The sequence below is a fragment of the Ipomoea nil genome, unplaced genomic scaffold (assembly GCF_001879475.1).
Source record: "Ipomoea nil cultivar Tokyo-kokei standard unplaced genomic scaffold, Asagao_1.1 scaffold0848, whole genome shotgun sequence".
NCBI lineage: Eukaryota > Viridiplantae > Streptophyta > Magnoliopsida > Solanales > Convolvulaceae > Ipomoea > Ipomoea nil.
Genome location: NW_017617276.1, coordinates 909,194 through 926,004, shown reverse-complemented (window position 1 = coordinate 926,004; position 16,811 = coordinate 909,194). Strand labels below are relative to the sequence as shown.

General features: G+C 42.8%; 1 long non-coding RNA gene across 1 annotated transcript in view; it reads right to left on the bottom strand.

Moving 5' to 3' along the window:
- Positions 1 to 2,724: 2,724 nt before the first annotated feature.
- LOC109178485 overlaps positions 2,725 to 16,811 on the bottom strand; it is a 34,256-nt gene continuing 20,169 nt past the window's right edge. The window contains exons 4-5 of the long non-coding RNA XR_002053720.1: positions 5,731 to 5,735; positions 2,725 to 2,738 (exon numbers count right to left, since the gene is read on the bottom strand). This is a non-coding gene — a long non-coding RNA (uncharacterized LOC109178485). The remainder of the gene's footprint in view (positions 2,739 to 5,730; positions 5,736 to 16,811) is intronic.

The window sequence follows — 16,811 nt, the reverse complement described above, 5'->3', positions numbered from 1 at the left end:
ATATTGACCAAATAATTAAGCAATAATGTGCAAGCCCTTAGCCGATGTATGAATGAATTAATTAGGAAAATAACCCAACTTTCATGCTTAAGCAAATAACCGAGTCCTTTTTAGCAACTATCCTAACACCAACATAATAAGCATCAACCTTCACGCTATTTACACAAAGCAAGGGGTTTTCCTCACTTGTAGGGTTTTAGCAAGGGTTCGAAAGAGAGGGATGCAGAATTAGAGCAATTGCAATGATTCCAAGCTCATAAAGATTTTTGGTTTCTAAGGATGAATTAGATACAACAAAGAGTAAATAAAGGCATAACGGGTGTTTAATTGCTTTCAAGGATAACCAAGGACTCGGGGTAAGGGTTTCAACAATTAGGAATATTGAGAGGCTGGGATTCAAGGGCGAATGATATTTTAAGCTGAGGCAAGGGGTTCACAAGTCAACATGATATACTTAACTCGCACTAAAGATTAAGCAAAGGCGTTGTTCATGCGTTACTTCACTTCCTTGTATTTTAATTGGCGTTCTAGTTCTCTTTACAGGTGGTCTCCCACTTTCGTTACTCCTTTTCCGGATCTATTCCTGAACTCCCCATTGTAGAAGTTGGATTCGGTGAAGGTCGACAGTGCTAGCGTAAGCCTCGTTGAGGGTTCTAGGTTAACGAGCCAGGTGTAGGAGGCTTGGGGATTCTCGACTGGTTCCTCGTTGGCGTAGTTCGGGTGTTTACAGGATCAGCACCGATTGTAATGGTAAGTTAGGGTCTCGCATCCTTACCTTGATGCGATAATTATAAGGGACTCTTATGCTAAGCACAGAATAGAGTAAGGAGAAGTTAAGCAGACAATGATGGATAAACTCACAGTCTCACCGCGTGTCTTAAGATTCCTATACCTAAGTACTTAAACACCTAGAGTTCAAGCCTAATGTCCTAAAGTCCTTTCTTAAAGACCTCAAACACTTAAAATTCTAGCCTAACGTCTTTATAGTCTTATCCTAAAGGCATTGTCTTAGGTCGAACTTAGGCTCTGCTACCAACTGTAACACCCCTAAATTTCAAGATATTTAAAACCTATCAAATAAATGCTAATCTTTTATTAATTCCCAAACAGAGCATAAACTAGACACAGTAGTCAGGGTGCTATGCCACATCTGAGCTGGAGAACTCAGATGCACAAGCTAAACTAACTAACAAAGCATAAATCATAACTAATACCCAAATACAAATCAAGGCACGCAGGCCATCTCATCCAGGCTAGAACTATCTAAACTAAGTCCACGAATCCACTAGCGCACTCCAAAGCTACTCACTGTCCTTGAAAAACATTCGGTATAACAACCGTCAGCGAATAATGCTGGTAACCCACTCCAACGCGTTAAGTACAATATAGGTAGATATAAGAAACTCATTTCAAAACTGTAATACATATATACCTACGAGACTCTAGTTTAAATCCAACATCCAAACTCAAAGCATATTAACAGACTCAATATCAAAGAATAATCATATGAACTAATAGACACCCTAACCATGCAATGCAAGACATAATAGGCAGATAAGCATGCAAATAACAAAGGCATTCAATACAATCAATTAGCAAGTAGTCAACAAAGCACACAATCATCCTCCAACTTTATACCAAGTTCCAACCGTATAACTCCCCTCCGTCCTTATATCAGTTCCAACCTATACATCCAGGCCACCCTTATATCCCCACCCCTTATGCCTCCGGGCAACTACATGCCCCAACCGACGAACCCACCTTTCGACCACTAACATATCAAGATGGTTCCGTAGTGCCATTCAATGATCTGCACCTCTAGTGCCAATATCAAGGGGTTAGCGCATATAGCTCTAACATGACACCGCAGCACTTATAACCTGACCCAATACTCAACGGCAAGCTAGTCAAAGTGGGTGTATGCCTTTAGCACAATCACCGCTATAGCCTGTACCTTTAGTACAATGACCGGGCACAAGTGGTGCCAACCGCTAACAGTTTATTTTCCACCAATCACTATCTCATCAATATCATTATCATCATCAGTCACACTGGCCATTGCGCAATGACCACGATACTCATCATCATCAATCAATCAACACATAATCACATAACAAGTAAGACACAACAACAACGACACGTATCACACATGAAACCCTAGAGCGATGCCTAAAACACCAAATGAGATCATACACAACAAACGGGGTACAACGGGACACAACGGGACACGGGGAAACATCAAATAGGGAAAAAACACCACGAACCACGCCGGGATTCCAGCGGGTAGGTGGCGGATGGAGGACCACCCGCCAGCCACCCGCCGGCGTCCGGTCACTATTTCAGCGGGTAGCCGGCGGGCAGACCACCGCCCGCCGGCTGCCTGTTGGAATAGTATAGTGTGCAGCGGATAGGTGGCGGGTGGTCAGTCCCCCCACCTACCCCCCACTGATACACAGGCAACTTTATGGTCCCGTGATCCCTTGAGGAACCCGAAACCATGTCCAAACACATTCAACACATAATGACAACACCACGTATTTAATTAACGGAATTAAACCAAGAATCACAACAAATACGTTCAAACACGATTCCTGAACATGCCAGGACCTAACATCAATCATATAACGGTTCAGGAGCATCCGGAACCACAAGAACATAAAGAACTTTATATGCAAGTCCTAAACACAAGTCCTAGGCTAGACTCAACACCCGATTATGCAAAATCCCACCCAAACATACTAAGAATATCTTAATACGAAATCCATGTTATAACCCTAGGGCTCTAGACATAATCAAAATACAAGATCATTTATATAATTTATCATAGTATCAAGAACATCAAGATTATCACATGAGCATCAAGATCAACACACAAACATCAAGATAAACGCAATACAAACCCTAGGCAAAGCTCTATCAAGACTCAAGCACAGAATCATATAACAAAGGAGCCAATGAATAAGATATAGCAAGGAAAATAGGTTTTGTTGAGACATGAGTTACCTTTTAGCCTTAATTAATCCTAACTTGGCTATTAAGGTTCTTCTCTAAGATTTCCATCCGTTTGATCTCCCTACGCTTGGCGGTGGGGAATCTCCAAGGAATAATTTCGTGTAATATAACTATGGGTGGTAAGTGTTCTAATTGCTTTCTAATCCCCTATTTATAGAGTTAGGAATCCTAATCAGAGTCTGAATAGTAAAGACCTATATTCTATTCCTAACAGGTATATAGATCTAGGATCCCTAATTAGAATCTGAGTAGTAAAGGCCTACTATCTTTATTCCCAATAGGTCTGGGATTCGTAATTAGAATCTGAATAGTGGAAGGTCCACTCTCTTTATTCCTAATAGGCTTCAGACTCTAGTTTAGGCAAGGTCCACGATCCATGGTGGACCACATTAATTAATTAAAGAGAATCGTAACCAAATTAAATCCTTTTTAATTATTATGAACGGAATTAATTAAATAATTAATTAATTCGGGATTGAAGGCTGTAACACGGGGTGTTACAGTCTTCATGAAGAGGTTTACATGGAGCAACTTCCTGCGTTTGTTACTCACTGGGAGTCTAGGAAAGTATGCTGATTTTGGCGATCGTTATCTGGGCTGAAACAAAGTCCATGCGCGTGGTTTGAGAAATTTAGTCAATTCTGATTAGTGGTCTACGTGGATGACATTGTCATTACAGGAAGTGAAAATGAAGGGATTTCATTCTCAAGTTATTTCTTCACAGTTAATTTCAAACAAAAGAGTTGGAACCACTGAAGTACTTCCTGGGTATTGACGTTATTAGGAGTAAAACATGTAGATTACTATCTCAACAAAAATATGTACTTGACTTACTCTCTAAAACAGGAAAACTAGGTACTAAGCCATGCAATACTCCTTACAGCACTCTTTCACTCTTATAGAGTTAACGTCAAAAGTTTGTGGGATGACTCCCGGATTTATCGTTCTCAAGAGGATGGCCGTTCGGAGTAGCCTTGCATTGTCAATAATAAGAAAGAGGTTTGCATACAATTGAGTGGATGTCACGCAATATGTTTGGTCGTGTAGGTTTCAAACAACGAACAACTAAAACAAATTAACAAATAAAGGAAATAGGGTTTAAATTGCTAGTGATGATCATGATGCACCTAGGATCATTTAACATGGGGAAAGGATATTGCATATGCTAAGCCTAGGGAGGAAGTTATTATCCTTTCGTCTTTCAACTACTAGGATTTGTCTAGGAGACACTTGAATTCCCTATGTCGGGCTCTTGGAGTCACCTTGACCTTTCCTCAAACACCTTGCCTATACTACCTTTCTACCCAACCAAAGTGGATTATGAGGCTAGAAAATGTCAAGGTTAGAAGCTTCAAGTGATCTAGCAATCTCTTGCCTAGATCACTTGCTTAGCACAACCCTAGGAGGTGGCCTAGCTCCATAGGATGCTTACAAATCAAACCCTAACAACAAGACTTCAAGCAGAGCAAGTATTCAATCCCCAATTCAAGAATTAAGTCGCATAGGCATCATAATCAATCACTTGACAATTCAATCCCTAACTAATCTAGCCAAGCATAGCAATCAATATTGAAAGCATGAAATCAAACATAAGAAAGCAATATAAAAGTAGAATTAGAAATGTACCAATGTAGATTACAAGCTTGCTAAGATCTCTTGATGTAGGAGGTTGTCAATCTCCTTCTTTAATTGATCTTCAATGGAAATCTAAAGAGTTATCTAAATCAATGTGTTTCTCTCTTTACAATCTAACTCTCTACTCTCTCTACCAATATGAAAAACTCCTGAAAGCTAAGAACTCTTCAACTGTAGAAATGAATCTACAAATGATTTAAATAGCATTCCCTTCACAACTTCCATACAAGGTCACAACGCCTTGTGCGTTGTTCGATTAAGTTCTCTATCCACGCATCCTGCGACGTTCGTCGTGTTCCTCGTGGACCTTTCTGTTTCTTCACAACACACGTCACAACGTGTGTTGTGCCACTCGTGGATCTTTCTGCTTCGCCACAACGGATGGCACAACATGCGTTGTGCCTCCTGTTTTGGCCTCGGCTTGTCTTCTTTTCCCGCTTTGTTCCGTCCCATGCTACTTTGCCTCGTTTTCATCCAAAATTACCCTAAAAACCATAAAATACAAAGTGTGGTGATATTTTATAGCACAATGCATAAACTTAGCTTGAATGGCCTAAACATGGTACACAAAGGATCATAATTAGCTCAAAATGTACCTAAATGATACTCTAAAACTAGGTGTCTTTGACACTTATCAACTCCCATGATACCGAACATGCAATTGTCAAAGGAGGGAGAATTGTTTAAAGATCCTGAGAGGTATAGGAGATTAGTTGGGAAGCTAAAATACTTGACAGTAACTCGTCCAGATATTGCATACCCAGTTAGTGTTTTGAGCCAGTAGATGGCATCCCCAACTGTTGATCACTGGGCAGCTATAAAGCACATCTTGAGTTACTTGAAAGGAACACAGGATATGGAATCTTTTATAAGAATCATAGTCACACTAAGATTGAGTCTTTCACTAATGATGATTGGGCAGGATCCAAATAGGATCATAGATCAATAACAGAATATTTTATTTTCTTTAGAGGTAATCTGGTTTCGTGGAAGAGTAAAAAGCAGAATGTGGTTTCTCATTCGAGTGTAGAGTTTAGATATAGAGCGATGACACAATTAACGTGAGAAGTGATGTTGAAACACAACCTCTTGAATGAGTTTGGTTTCAAAGCTCCGACTCCTGCATAGTTATCGTGTGATAATTAAGTTGCTCTTCATACACTACAAAAAAAACGCAGAAATAACGTTGGATCGATTCCATCGCTAAATAAGGGAAAATCCGTCGCTAAAGAGTTTAGCGATGGAATCCGTCTGTCACAAAAAAGCGCGTCGCTAAAATCTAGCGACGCAATTTATTTCCGTCGCTACACGAAACAATCCGTTGCTATTTTTCTTCAAGTGACGGATTTGATGATGAAATTTGTGAGGGAATAACGACGGAATATTCCGTCTCTAAACCAACAAAATATCCGTCGCTAGTTTCCTACCACGACGATCCTGTGATGAAATTTTCATTGGAATAGCGACGAACTTTTCTGTCGCTAAATATAGCATCGGATATTTCTGTCTCTATCGTCCGTTGCTAAATGTAGCGACCGAAATTGTCGTGGCTAATTTTTTTTTATTGTTTGAATTGGATTTCATTTAGCTACAGCTTAGTGACAGAAATATCCATCACTAAATTTAACAATGGATTTTTCCGTCGCTATTTCGTTGCCATTCTGTATTGTTATTAGATACTTAGCTACGGATTTACTACAATATTTGTCCGTTGCTAAATTTTAAAAATTAAAAAAAAAAAAATTTACCCACTAATTAATATCACATACCTGCATTAAACCTATAATATAGTACTTCAATAATATAATTTTAAAATATATTATATTAAAACATTCAAACTCAATAACAATAACAAAACCATAGCACTGTATAATGTTACATCGATAAAACAATACCAAATATATTAATAAACATAATCTAATCATCTCCTATGTTTTCATAATTTGAATTAATAGAATGTTCAGCTTGAGTAGTTGGAGGTCGTGGCAAAGAAGTAGATAGCATGCAGTTGCGACACAACTCATACCTCAAACTTGTAATCTGAGCTTGCATTTGAATCAGCATTTGAGCCTACATTTGAGTTCTTTGAGCTTGTAGTTTTGCCTCCATCTGAGCCTCCATCTCAGCTCGCATGGTCTCTAACTGTTGTTTCATTATCTCCTTCATTGCATCTTGATGAATTTGTGAAGTAGCAGATGAACTGTTATTATTCTCGTTAATAAATGAGGATGCCTTTGTCCCTAAGCCATAAATACGTTGTTTTTTACCCCACCAACAATATCCACATACAGTTGGAACATGTTTATAATTGGTGGCTCAGTTGAACCCTTCAGCTTCTTGCGTTGCAGCATCATGTCGTGCTTGTATTTCTTCCTACAACTAAAAACATATAAAAAAAATAAATGTATACAAAAGCATATATGAGTTTGATCTATTTAACAATATATGATTGCTACATTATACTTACAGCGATTCTCTTTGACCTCTCATCAACGAATATACCATTCTTTTTTTGTGTGCATATGCTCAGAGAACTCAATCAGATTAGGCTCATTTTGAAGTTCATCTCGCTGTTAAACAAGCACAAACAATAAAATGATACTTAGTTTGTAAAATATATACAAATAATAAATTTTTAAGTTAAATGTATTACCAATTTGTGATAGTGCTCAATAGCTGATATACATCCTCTGGTATGTCGAGAACATCCCGTACCAGGTCCTGCCACCTCACTCATCCAATTCTTGCGTTGTTGTTCAGATTTACTTTCACGTCAGGCATATCCCAATACTCCTCCCAACTGCGTCATGTTTCTTCAGGTACACAAGCTGGCCTCCTAGTTGAAGTCCATTTCGCCTTGAATTTAGAGACCATATCTGTAACACCACGTGTTACGGCCTCTAAACCAATTAATTATTTAATCAAATACCCAAAAGAAAGAATTAAATTCCATTAAATAATTAGGAAGGGTCCACCATAGTCCATGGACCCTTATCCCTAAAGCCAACCCCTTTGTCCTATAAGGAATAGAATCAGCAAACCCATGCCATTTAGACCCTAATTGGGACTCTTAGATATATAAATAGAGACATAGGAGGCACCTAGAACTCACACCACAATAACTTTCACCACACAAGAATTCCAAAGAATCCCCATAGGAGAAATCAAGAAAGAAGAGATCTTAAAGAAAGACCCTTCATAGCCAAGGAATTTAATTAAGGCTAAGAGGTAAACCATGTCTTAACAAAACCTATATTCTTTGCTGTAATCTACTTCTTTGGCTCCTTCTTTATGCTTGTCTCTATATGAAATCTTCTATGATAATTATGATATGATCTTGATAATTGATGAGATGATTTTATGTGTGATCTTGATGATGATAAAAGGATCTTGATGATTGGGTGATATTCTTGATAAATCTTGATGATTCTTGATATTAAAGATGATCTATGATCTTGATGATTTAAATATGATTAGAGCCCTAGGTTGAATCGTGAATTTCGTATTGGGATATTCTGGGTATATTTGGGTGGGAATTCACATGTTCGGGTGTTAATTATGTTTAGAAGTCATAATACGTTGTGTTCTATGTGATTCTTGCTTTTGATCCGTTAATTTTCTACGTGGTGTCGTCATTTGCGTTTAAAAGTGTTTAGGCATGGTTTCGGCTTCCACGGAGGATCCCGGGACTTATATTTTGGAAAAGGAGTCAGTGGGTGGTAGGTGGGGGTAGGGGGACCCGCCACCTACCCGCTGCCCATGGTAACGCCACCAGCAGCGGGCAGCCGGCGGGCAGACGACTGCCTGCCCGGCACCCGCTGCCCAGAGGTTCTTCGCCGGCGGGTGGCCCTCCACCCACCGGCCACCCGCTGGATTCTTCCCACTTTGGGACTTTGGCTTCCCCGTTTGATATTTCCAAACCCCGTGGTGCCCAAACGGACTCCGTTTGTCGTGCATAAGTCTAGTTTGATGTTCGGGTACCGTTCGTAGGATAAAAGAGTCTCGTGTATTGCATGCTAGTTGAATCGGTAACCCATTGGCCTAGGAGGATGATGTATGAGTGCCTTAGGACTATTCTTAGTATGTGGATAATCACGCATATTTTATTTATACGTTTTCCCCCTCCCTATGTGTTAATGTGGGTTGCATGTGCTTGCTACGTGATATATGTGTATGACTCTTGGCTGCGGTCAAACTGGTTACTCATGAGCTGCGGTTCATTATCCTGGCTGCGGTCAGTGACTTACTTCTAGGGCTGCGGTCCACCTCATGGACCTCGTGTGCTGTGGTCCACCGACTGGACGCGTCAGGCGGTGTGTAGGGCCACTAGCCCGAGGAAGGGCATAGTCCACCGAATGAGTTGTTAGGCAGTGTGTAGGGCTATGGTCGGCTGCGATCCACCGAGTGTATGTGCCAGCGGTGTGTAGGGTCGTAGTCCCCAAAGATCATAGTCCACCAAAATAGTCCCTCAGGCGGTGTGTAGGGCTATGATCAGCTACGACCCACCGACTGAGCTCGTCAAGCGGTGTGTAAGGTCGCAGTCCCCAAAAGAGGATCACAGTCCACCGACTGAACGCGTCAGCGGTGTGTAGGGCTGTGATCCGCCGTTGAAACTATCGACGGTCTATACAATTGGCTGCGGTCAATTACTTCATGCTGCGTTATGAGGTAGGGTGCTGCGGGGCCGTGTTAGCGCTATATGTGCTAACCCTCATGTTTGGGGCATGCGATTTGGTCCCGTGGCGCCACCAAAGTGTGCTTGTGTGACAAGGATATTGATTGAATGATGATGTGAATGATATGAAAGTGAACTGTGACCTTAGAGATGTGTATTTATGATGTTGTCTCTATATGATTGATTATCGTTGTTGAATGTGCTTATCCCTATCTGTCGAGTATAATCCTGGTTTTAAAGCTAGAGTCTCTTAAGTATATATCTTCCTACTTCAAATGGTTTTCCTATATCTATGTATATATATTTACCTATATTGTATTTTAACGCGCTAGAGTGGGTTACAAGCATTATTCGCTGAACAGATATATTTGGCTTTCAGGCGCAAATGAGTATACTCTGGAGCGCGCTAGAGAACCGAAGCGTAGATAGATAGTTTTCCTTTCGGCCTGCGTGCCATGATGATGTATTGACATTGCTCGAGGATATTTAGTTAGTATAGCCTGTGCATCTGAGTTCTCCAGCTCAGATGTGGCATAGCACCCCAAACTCTGATGTTTAGTATGCTCTATTTCGGTATTAATAGTAATATTTCCTTTATTATATAAGTTTTAAAAAGTTTCAAAAATCTGGGGTGTTACAGATGGTATCAGAGCCTAAGTCTGACCCTAGGATAAGACTCTCTAGACCAAACATTAAGACATTAGGCTTAAAACTCTAGGTATTCAGGAACATAGGATTTAGGAATCATAGGACGCTCAGTGAGATTGTGAGCCCCCTAATCTTCCCCTCACTCTAATTCACACTTAACTTAAAAAAAAAAAACTTTCCCTGCACTCATAGCATCAGGGTAAGGATGCAAAATAATATCGGCCTGTAAACCCCCAGGATGGCACCAACAAGGAAACAGGCAAAAGCACCGAGACTCCCGCACATGAATCCTTGATTCAGAATCTGCAGCATCTGGCCCAAGTTGCCCAGACATTAAGCAACACAGTCCTCCAACCACCACCGCCAAATAGAAACTCGGAAGTCCACCACCAAATCTCATAACATCAACCGCCTACCTTCTCAGGGGATGAAGACCCCACAATTCTCGAAGAATGGATCAGAACTTTTGACAATATATTCGGAACAGTAGAATGCCCAGAAGATCACCGAGTAGAAACAGCCTCCTTCTACTTCAGACACGAAGCCGACCTCTGGTGGGTCCACGAGAAACCCAGTTGCGAACAAAATCCGGGATTCAACTGGAAGACCCTAAAGGCACGATTATGGGAACGATTCTACCCTAGTCACATAAGAACAACCATATACGAAGAGTTCCTCCATCTAAAACAAGGAGCAACGCCAATCACAGAATACTACCGGCAGTTCCTCAAGTTGGATCGCCTCACACCCGAGCTAATACCTACAAAGTTAATCAAAATCGAGAAATTTATGACGGGCCTCAACCTTGAAAGCCAGAAGGCCCTAACCCTACGCAAACCAAGAACTCTCGAAGAAGCCTATACCAAGGTTTCCCAGCTGCAACGAATACCGAGCAGGCCACAGGAAACACACCTGGGACACAAAAGAAAAATTGAAGAAAATCACAAAAACCCCCTTCGAAAACTAAAGATCGCCAGGGCCGCCCCGCCCCACACAGCCGTAACACCGGCCACCACAAAGAAAGTGGGAATCACTCAAGGAAGGATCTTTACCATAAGCAAAGCCATAGTCGGAGATAGCAACATAGTCTCCGGAACCTTCCTCGTACACGCCACACCTGCCACCGTACTATTTGACTTAGGAGCCACCAACTCATTCATAGCAGCCGAATTCGCCGTGCAACTCGGCCTGGACACGAACACAAGAGTACATCTGCAAGTCAAGGTGGCATCCGGCGAAATCATAAAATGTGACCGCATGCACAAGGATATAATGATCACCATCGAAGGGGTAGAATTCCCTAGCAACCATATACAATTTAGGCTAGATGGAATGCAAGTGATCTTGGGGATGGACTGGCTAGGGAAATTTTGAGCACAAATCCTATGCGGCGAACAAAAAGTGGTCTTGCGGGGACCAAACGGCAAACGAGTATCCCACCACGGGACCCACGAGAACCCGGAAATCAAATTAGTAAACATGATGAAAATGAAGAGATATCTGACCCAAGGACACGAAGCCTTCCTGTGCTTAGTCAAAGATCTCGACACCAAAATAGCCGAGCCCCAGACCATTCCAGTGGCAAACGAATTCACCGATGTCTTTCCAGACGAAATCCCCAGGGCACCCCCAACCAGAGAAGTAGAATTCACCATAGACTTGGTGCCTGGCGCTGCCCCAATCTCGAAGCCACCCTACCGGTTGGCGCCAAAAGAAATGAAGGAACTAAAAGCACAACTTCAGGATTTACTAGATAAAGGATACATACGCCCCAGTACCTCACCATTGGGATCACCAGTACTATTCGTCAAGAAGAAGGACAGGAGCATGCGTCTATGCATCGACTACAAGGAACTAAACCAAGTTACAATAAAGAATAAGTATCCCCTTCCCCGAATTGATGACTTGTTCGACCAACTTAAAGGAGCAGGTTGTTCTCAAAAATCGATTTAAGATCCGGATATCATCGGATAAAAGTGGCCGACCAAGATATTCAGAAAACAGCCTTTCGAACCCGCTACGGCAACTACGAATTCACGGTAATGCCCTTCGGACTCACCAATTCGCCCGCTATATTCATGGACCTCATGAACCGAGTATTCCGGCCCTACCTAGATGAATTCGTCATTTTGTTCATCGACGACATCCTGGTCTACTCACGAGACAAAGAGGAACATGAAAAGCACCTCCGCACAACTTTGCAAACCCTGAGGGAACACCAGCTATACGCCAAATTCTCCAAGAGCGAATTTTGGATGGACAACGTGGCATTCTTAGGACACGTGATAACCAAAGAGGGGATCAGGGTGGACCCAACCAAAATCCACGCCGTCAAGGAATGGCCCACACCGAAATCACTTTCAGAGGTTAGAAGCTTTCGAGGGTTAGCAGGCTATAATCGAAGGTTCGTACCCGATTTTACCAAGATAGCCCAAACCCTCACCAAGCTCATGAAGAAGGAAACCCCCTTTCGATGGGACGACAACTGCACATCAGCCTTTCAGGAATTGAAAGAAAAACTACCACAGCACCCGTTCTAGCCCTTCCCTCTGGAGTGGAAGGATTCGAAGTTTTCAGCGACGCCTCCAAAAAGGGACTAAGATGCGTACTAATGCAAAAGGGCAAGGTAATAGCATACGCATCCAGGCAACTCAAAACCAACGAAGAAAACTACCCCACACACGACCTCAAGCTAGCTGCCATTGTGTTCGCCCTAAAAATTTGGAGGCATTACCTATACAGAGTATAATGCAAAATCTATACAGACCATAAAAGCCTGAAGTACATCTTCACTCAGAAGGATCTAAACATGCGATAACGAAGATGGCTAGAACTTATAAAGGATTATGACCTAGATATTCAGTACCACGAGGGGAAGGCTAACGTCGTGGCATACGCCCTAAGCCGAAAGTTTAACCACTCCCTCAACACCACCTGGGTCCTGTCAGACGAGCTATGCAAGGACTTCCAAAGGTTGGATCTGGAGGTAGTAGAGCAAGGACAAACAAATTCTGAAATCCACATATTCAATATCAGAATTATACCCACACTACTCGAGGAAATCAAAGCTGGGCAGCAACAAGACCCAGAGTTAGATAAAATACGGCTCGACCTGACTCAGGGAAAGGACGGACCATTCGAAATATGTGAAGATGGTAGCCTCCACTATTAAGGGAGATGGTGCGTACCCACGACACACCCCCACCTAAAACAACAAATCTTGGAAGAAGGGCACAACTCACCATACTCGGTGCACCCCGGAGGCGACAAATTATACCAAGACGTGAAAAAGATGTTTTGGTGGCCCAACATGAAAAAGGAAATCGCAGACTTCGTGAGCAAATGTTTGAACTGCCAAAGGGTAAAAGCTAAACGATGCAAGCCCAAGGGACTCGTACAACCCCTCGAGATACTTCAAGGAAAATGGGACTCCATATCCATGGATTTCGTTGGAGGATTACCCACAACACCAACAGGTAAGTATAAAATCTGGGTGATAGTGGACCGGCTAACCAAGACAGCACGGTTCATTGCCATGAAAGAGACATGGACAATGACGCAACTAGCTATGGCCTACCTAAACCGAGTAGTGAAGTACCACGGAGTCCCCCGAAACATTGTGTCCGATAGATATCCCAGGTTCCTCTCACAATTCTGGAAGTCTCTACAAATGGCCATGGGGACACGGCTGAACCTGAGCACTGCCTTCCACCCCACCACCAACGGCCAAACCGAGAGAACCATTCAAACTCTCGAAGACATGCTAAGAGCCTGCATGTTAGACTTCCAGGGGACATGGGAAGAACACCTAGACCTCATCGAATTCTCTTACAACAACAGCTATCACGCAAGCATCCGCATGGCTCCCTACGAAGCACTGTACGGTCAAAAATGCAGAACACCCTTATGTTGGGAAGACATGGTCAGCCCAGTGGCACTGGGACCCCAATACCTACAAGACACCATAACTAAAGTCAAGCACATACAAGAAAGAATGAAGGCCTCCCAAGATCGCCAAAAATCCTACGCCGACCTGGGGAGGAAGCAAGCCGAGTTCTCCACGGGGGAAAAGGTCTGGCTAAGAATCTCACCCACATGAGGAGTAATGAGGTTCGGGAGAAAAGGGAAACTCAGCCCCCGTTTCATCGGTCCCTACGAAATCATAGAAAAAGTCGGGAACCTGGCCTACCACCTCGCCCTACCCACCAAACTAGAGCGAGTACACAACGTATTCCACATATCCCAACTAAAGAAATATATACACGATCCAAGCCACGTGCTACAACCCGAGGCCGTGGACCTGGATGACGCACTAACTTACGAAGAGAAACCCGTAAGGATCCTGGGCACCAAGACAAGAACAACTCGCCAGCAAACCATAGAAATGGTAAAAATCCTCTGGACCAACCACGGGGCCGAAGAGGCAACATGGGAACTCAAAGACACCATGAAGGAACACTACCCCGAGCTCTTCACACAAGGTAACCAAGGCGAAAGCATAGGATAAGGGAAAAGGACAACTCAGCAAAACCAAAGCTTCGGGGACGAAGCTTCCCGTTAAGGGGGGGGGGGAGTGTAACATCCCGTGTTACGGCCTCTAAACCAATTAATTATTTAATCAAATACCCAAAAGAAAGAATTAAATTCCATTAAATAATTAGGAAGGGTCCACCATAGTCCATGGACCCTTATCCCTGAAGCCAACCCCTTTGTCCTATAAGGAATAGAATCAGCAAACACATGCCATTTAGACCCTAATTGGAACTCTTAGATATATAAATAGGGACATAGGAGGCACCTAGAACTCACACCACAATAACTTTCACCACACAAGAATTCCCAAGAATCCCCATAGGAGAAATCAAGAAAGAAGAGATCTTAAAGAATGACCCTTCAAAGCCAAGGAATTTAATTAAGGATAAGAGGTAACCCATGTCTTAACAAAACCTATTTTCTTTGCTATAATCTTCTTCTTTGGCTCCTTCTATATGCTTGTGTCTTGATGATATGATCTTGATAATTGATTAGATGATTTTAAGTGTGATCTTGATGATGATAAGAGGATCTTGATGATTGGGTGATATTCTTGATAAATCTTGATGTTTCTTGATATTAAAGATGAGCTATGATCTTGATGATTTAAATATGATTAGAGCCCTAGGTTGAATCGTGAATTTCGTATTGGGATATTCTTGGTATGTTTGGGTGGGAATTCACATGTTCGGGTGTAAATTATGTTTAGAAGTCATAATAAGTTGTGTTCTATGTGATTCTTGCTTTTGATCCGTTAATTGTCTACGTGGTGTCGTCATTTGCGTTTAAAAGTGTCTAGGCATGGTTTCAAGTTCCACGGAGGATCCCGGGACTTATATTTTGGAAAAGGAGTCAGTGGGGGGTTGGTGGGGGTAGGGGGACCCATCACCTACCCGTTGCCCAAGGTAATGCCACCGGCAGCGGGCAGCCGGCGGGAAGACGACTGCACGCCCGGCACCCGCTGCCCAGAGGTTCTTCGCCGGCGGGTGGCCGGCCACCCACTGGATTCTTCCCACTTTGGGACTTTGGCTACCCCGTTTGATGTTTCCCAACCCCCGTGGTGTCCAAACGGACTCCGTATGTTGTGCGTAAGTCTAGTTTGATGTTCGGGTACCGTTCGTAGGATAAAAGAGTCTCGTGTATTGCATGCTAGTTGAATCGGTAACCCGTTGGCCTAGGAGGATGATGTATGAACCCCTTACGACTATTCTTAGTATGTGGATAATCACGCATAAGTTTTATTTATACGTTTTGCCCCCCTCCCTATGTGTTAATGTGGGTTGCATGTGCTTGCTACGTGATATATGTGCATGACTCTTGGCTGCGGTCAAACTGGTTACTCATGAGCTGCGGTTCATTATCCTTGCTGCGGTCAGTGACTTACTTCTAGGGCTGCGGTCCACCTCATGGGCCTCGTGTGTTGTGGTCTACCGACTGGACGCGTCAGGCGGTGTGTAGGGCCACTAGCCCGAGGAAGGCCATAGTCCACCGAATGAGTTGTCAGGCGGTGTGTAGGGCTATGGTCGGCTGTGATCCACCGGGTGTATGTGCCAACTGTAACACCCCCTAAAAACAAGCTATTTAAAAGCCTTAAACATGTAGATAACTGAGCTAAACAACAAACACAGCAGAAGACTGAAGGATAACTAGATAAACATAATCCGAAACATGGGGTGTTATGCCACGTTCACCAAAAGGATGAACGCTACGACAATATCTGCAATGTTTACATCTAAACCCATAGTCTCAAAGTACTACATCTAAACTGGCACACAGGCCACAAAACAAAGAGGGAGAAGCAATACTTGCAAGCACTAGACCGCGCACTTGTCTAGACATCACCTGAAAGAACACAATAAAACATGGGACGACGCCCGGTCAGCGAATAATGCTGGTAACCCACAAATACATGTGAAATAACATACATAGATAAGATATAAGTTGTAAAGCCATTTTCGAAACGGAATACATAAGTATATAAGTACAAAACCAAGAGCAATAGTCAACACAAGACTCAACAGTCTCAACAAGGATACGGGAACACATCCCAAACCACAAAGGATAACCACAACACAAAGGATAAAGACAAGACCGATGGCAACACATGCCCTTGTGACTACACACGTCACAAGAAGAGAACTCACAACAACGGCTACACAAGCCCTCGTGACATCACCCATCACGAGTTGATATGCCTTCCTTATGCCCGGTTCCAACATTATGGCTACCCCCAACCTTGTATCTTCTTCCAACAATTACCTCCAGGACCCCTGTACAACCAAGTCCAACCTTTTCCCTCCTGGGACCG